Raw genomic sequence first — 6173 nt, 5'->3', positions numbered from 1 at the left:
TGCCAATCCGTGAGGATTTTTCTGCTGAAAGACTGGCCAAAATCTACGTGGATGAAATTGTATCTCGACATGGTGTTCCTTTGAACATTATTTCTGATAGAGATGCTCGCTTCTCTTCTCGCTTTTAGAGAACCATGCAATCTGCTATGGGGACCCAACTTAATCTGAGCACAGCTTATCATCCACAAACAGATGGCCAAACCGAAAGAACAATCCAGACTTTGGAGGATATGCTTAGAGCTTGTGTGATCGATTTTGGTGGTAGTTGGGATTCACATCTTCCATTGATTGAATTCTCCTACAACAATAGTTATCACTCCAGCATCAACATGGCTCCTTTCGAGGCTCTCTATGGTCGAAAATGTCGTTCACCAGTCTGCTGGAATGAAATAGGTGAGGCTCAGCTTACTGGACCTGACCTCATTCTAACGACAACTGACAAGGTTAAGAAAGTTCGTGATAACCTACAGACAGCTCGAAGCCGTCAAAAGAGTTACGCGGACCGATGACGCAAGCCCTTGGAATTTCAAGTCGGTGATCGTGTATTACTCAAGGTCTCACCTTGGAAAGGTGTGATCAGATTTGGAAGGAAGGGAAAACTTGCACCTAGATACGTTGGACCATTCAAGATCGTCGAAAGAATCGGTAAGGTAGCCTACAGACCTGAATTACCTCCTAAACTTGGTAATGTTCATCCAACTTTCCACGTATCCAATCTCAAAAAGTGTCTAGCTGATGAGAACCTCCACATACCGCTTGACGAAATCCATGTTGATAAAACACTTCATTTTGTTGAGAAACCTGTGGAAATTATGGATCGTGAAGTCAAATGGCTTAAACGCAAGCGCATTCTGTTGGTTAAAGTTCGCTGGGAATCTAAACATGGGCCTGAGTTTACTTGGGAACGTGAAGATCAAATGAAGGCGAAGTATCCGTATCTATTCTCACGAGTTTCCTCTAAACAAATTTCGGGACGAAATTTCCGCAAGTAGGGGAGACTGTGACATCTGTGCTTGTAATCATTGTAAACAGTTTAGTTATTAATGAAATAAAGTTATTTGATCCCAATGTTTGTTTATTCATGTTTGATGTTTTTCATGTTTTGACTTTTATTCGATTTCAAACTCTATATCGCTTTCTTGAAAATTATACGCAAACTGGTGCGAAAACGTAATCAGTTATATGCAACAAATACTCCGGAACATCAATTTATGCTTAACATACCTTAAATAACCTTTACATAACTTAGAGATAAGTTTTGAAGGCTTTGGTATGGCAAAATCAAGTTTATTCGCTTACAGGGACTAAAATTGACAAACTGCGAAAGTATGCCAATCTGAACTATAATGAACATTCCGGAGCATGACCATAAGTTAAACACACCCTAAATATCCTTTATATAGCTTAGAAATAGGCTTTGAGGGGTTTGGTGTGTTAAAATAAACTTTTGAGTCATTCAGGGACTAAAAGCGTCAAAAAGTGCATAGGTTTGCATTTTCGCGCATAACTTACGTTCTGAATACATCCGGACATCCAAAAAATTTATTTAATCATTAAAATATTATGTTTTAGTGATTGGCTTGTCAAAAATCCATTCGTCTCGCAATTTGGACCGTTTTTGCATCCGTTACGACTTCCGTCGTAATTAACCGAACATCGCGATCGTACGACCAAACGAACCGACATCCGGCATATTTTTGAGCATATTTCAAGTCCCCTATACTTTAACTTCATTTTAGAACCTTAAAATGGGGTTAACGGGGCTTAAACGTGCCAAAATGCATCAAAAATCAAGTTTGGGAACACAGGGGCCTGTTCTGCCAATTAATGAAAGTTTCTGCCAGCAAGCCAGGTCCTTACGGACCGTATGGACTTGCTTACGGTCCGTAAGCATGTCCCAGTTCAGCTGAATTGTGCAAACAGCTGTTTACAGCTGTTTAACACCCCAAAACCACTTGCAACTGGTTTTTAACAATCCTATGGGCTCCCATGGGTTTGTAATTCAGTGGGCATGAGGTGTAGGGCCGAGATTAAACGCTTGGGGAACAAGAAACGATCTTAACGGTTCCATGTTTCCTATAAATACCCAACCCCAACTTCATTCAAACCCACTTGATTCTGATATTTTCTCTAAGTTGGAGTTATAAACACTTCATACCTGAGAAATACTCGGAAATCAATCTTGCGGGGACCTTCTGTAAGTATTCTTTCGCGTTTTTCGTTCGTTTTAGCGTTAAAGTCAAACTGTGTTTGACTTTCTGCATTGACCAGTTTTTGGTCAACGCGAAGTTCGTTTGAACTTCTTAACGTGAGCGTGATCACGATGGTTATAGTCCCTAGTAACTATACCTACTGATTACCACGTTATCTAGGCTCAGTGACGAGTCGTAGTTTCGGCCAAAATGCGTTTTCTCGCGTATTTTGCAACCAAACTACTCTAGGGTAATAAAGCCGTTTGTTTTAATACCAAACCTGTTTTCTAACATTACTAAACATGTTCTAGCATGTTTAGCTCGTCGCTTTTAGATTAGTGCTTGTTTAGGGTCGTAAAGGTAAGCGATCTAATCAATCGCTTATGCTTACGAACCCGACCCATTTGGTCGATCATTAGGATCCGACCAAACATTTTAGGTGACCATAGTTGTGTAGGGAATAACCTTCCGAGGTTATACCTTATGGTCACGACGTTTGAGTAGTTGTATGATAAGTAGTTCTTATGCCTTAGGTAAATTACCAAAATACCCTTTTTGCGCCAAAATTCATTTTAAACCTATGTAACATAATTTTTGGTATCTAAACTGATTTAACAACAATATTAAGCATGTTAAGGCATATCTTACTTGTCATAGGACTAGTTAGGCTTTCCGAATGCGTTTTACGCGAACGACACGTTAAAGTAGCATAAGCTACCTAAGCGGGTCGTAACCGGTCAAAAGCACTTAGGATAGGTTTCGTTTTAGTACGTAGGCTTTGTTAAACCATATTACATAAGTTCCCATACTTATTTGGTTTACGAACCCTCGTACTACCCGATCCTCCGATGGGTCCGCTTATTAATGTAGATACCTATATAGGTGCCGTTTGATTCCGTGATCTACTAGCATTGCTTGGTGGTTATCCTACGACTTCTAAGCAATCTCAAGTGAGTACATAGTACCCCTCTTTTACTATTTTCCAAACATTTTGGGGTGAAACACATGTGCCTACTTGTTACTTTCGTGGTTTCTTGTTTTTACATCATATGCTTGCTATGTTCTTAGTACGCTTATAGTACATGATTTCATTACATTGTTTTTGGTGAGCGTGTTAGGGGATCATATCAGATGCCGACAAGCTACTAGTACCGTTAAACTATGATTTCATACTAAGCACTAAACAATTCACAGTGATTGCCGATATACTGATCCATTTTAAATTTTCACACAAATTTCAATCTGTTCAGGATACGAATTAGTGTTTTAAAGGCTTAACTTATACGCGTGTACCACCTCAGAATATACTCCCATATCCAGACTTTCTATATTCAGTCTTACAGGTGAACGTACAATAATGATATCTGTAAACGGGTAATGCGAGGCCATGAGAGCTCAGGTTAGAACTTCCATTCAGACAGAGAGATGATGGCTCGACTTTCGGTGTGTCCCGTTTGGGGATCTTTTCTTCAACGGCACATGATTAGCATTTTTCAATGTTTCATCATTTTTTATGTTGAGGGTGGGCTTTAAGAATAAAGCAGTGCAGAGTATTATACGAGGACTAGGCTATTGCTTCCGCAAAATCAGAAGTCCTGGTATAATACCCCAGATATCGTTACGCACATAGACCTAGTATGTCAGAAATAGAGTCTTTCAAACAGGATTTCAGGGGTTACCTATATATCCGAGAGTTGTTCCCCACGTAATAAGCAAGAAATGATTTATTTTTATATCCCGAACAAACTTACTAAATGTGTAAAAACCTATCGGCATATCAACAGCGAGACTGCTTAACACTTTTAAACTTTCCATTTCTTTAGCGTACTGCAACTGTCTAGCTGATGTACTATCATTCCCCTTTTTTACACAAACTCTTTTTCGGTTTTCTATTGTTATTGGATTTTTGAAATATCTCATGTTTATGGGTTTTTGGATTTTTTATTGTTTTTGTATTTTCTGAAAATATAACCTATCTCCCCCTAAATACCAAAACAGCTAAAAAATCGACAAACCATTGCAGATTGCTTTTCAACATCGTCTACAGTGGTACCTTCATCTACGCCAATGATCCCGTCCGCAACTGACAAAAGCTTCATACCATTAAGTTTTAAAAGATGTTGAAAACGAGTTTTGTCAAATGCTTTGGTATGTAAGTCAGCTTTTTGTTCATCGGTGTGGATTTTTTCTCTCCGTATCAACTTCTTTTCGAAACAGTCTCGAATGAAGTGATGACAAATTTCAATGTGTTTAGTTTTAGTGTGTGAACAGGATTTTTTGTTATGTTTATAGCTGCCTCATTATCAACAAAGATAGGGGTGGTAAGAAATTGCAAACCATAGTCGTGCATCTGTTGCTGGATCCACGAGATCTGGGAGCAGCTGCTGCTAGCAGATACATACTCGGCTTCACATGTAGACAAAGCAATAGAGGTCTGCTTCTTACATTTCCAGGTGACCAATCGTGGTCCGAAAAGCTGGCATCCCGCAGTTGTTGACTTAGCGTTCACTTTGCAGCATCCGAAATCGGAATCCGAGTACCTCTCAAGCATGAAATCGGCATCCTTTGGATACCACAACCCCAAGCTAGGAGTTCCTTTCAGGTAGCGCAATATCCGTTTGACGATCGTCATATGCGATGCTCTGGGGCTTGATTGAAATCGGGCTGCGAGGCATGTTGGATACATAATGTCCTGTCTTGATGCAGTTAAATACATCAGCGATCCGATCATGGAGCGATACAACGTTTCATCCACCCTTTCTCCAGTGAGATCAGGGTTTATTCCATGGTTCGTCGCTAATGGGGTGGAATTTGGAGCAGTCCCAGACATCCTAAATTTCTCTAAAACATCATGAACATACTTCGTCTGATGTATGAACATTCCCTCGGGCAATTGATCAACCTGAAGCCCTAAGAAGAACTTCATCTCACCTATTGATGACATTTCAAATTTCTGCTTCATCACTTTTTCAAAGTCTTTGCAGAGATCTTCATTTGTCGACCCGAAAATTATGTCATCCACGTAGATCTGAACTATCAGAAGATGGCTGTCGACTTCTTTTGTGAAGAGGGTAGCGTCTATCTTTCCTCGGATGAAGTTGTTGGCTAGCAGATGTTGAGACAAAGTCTCGTACCAGGCTCTCGGGGCCTGGTGTAAGCCGTGTAACGCCTTATCCAAGAGATAAACCTTGTCTTTATGGATTGGGTCGGTGAAGCCCGGTGGCTGTCCGATATATACCTCCTCCTTCACTTTACCATAGAGAAATGCCGACTTCACATCTAGCTGGTACACTTTAAATCCTTTCCAAGACGCAAATGCTAGGAAGATTCTAATCGCTTCAAGTCGAGGAACCGGAGCATATAGTTCAGTGAAATCCATACCCTCCTGTTGACTGAAACCTTGGACTACGAGTCGAGCTTTATTGCGAATAATAACCCCTCGATCGTCCCTCTTACACTTAAACACCTACTTGGTGTTATTTTTCCTATGACCATCAGGCAAATCCACCAGTTTCCAGACACCCGACTTCTCAACCTGGTTCAGTTCCTCCTTCATCGCATTCCCCCAGGAATCTTCAGTTAATGCTTCCTTGTACGTTCGCGACTCGATCTGCGAAATGAAACAACTAAGTGAAAACTCTGTTTGTAAAGGAGTAACTTTTGTATAAAAGCAAGTAAGGCCCCGGTCAATTTGTCGTCTGGTGCGGACGCCTGATTGCAACTCTCCAATAATTAGCTCTTCTGGATGATATGAAAGAGTTCGTGGCATCACCTCGCCTGGAGCATCTACCTCACTTTCTGTTGGTGCATTTCATCTGTTGACTTCGTTTTGGATCGAGTCATAGTATTAGAATGTTAGATCAGGGCACGTAGTACGAGAAAACTGAGAATTGTATAGGTTTTTAGAGTAAGGTTCGCTTATTTGGACAGGTTAGGATCGCTTATTTGTCAATCAGTGTGGTCCGCTTATACAACCAAAGA

This window comes from Helianthus annuus, chromosome 9 (assembly GCF_002127325.2).
Source record: "Helianthus annuus cultivar XRQ/B chromosome 9, HanXRQr2.0-SUNRISE, whole genome shotgun sequence".
NCBI lineage: Eukaryota > Viridiplantae > Streptophyta > Magnoliopsida > Asterales > Asteraceae > Helianthus > Helianthus annuus.
Note: the sequence above shows the minus strand (reverse complement) of the source record.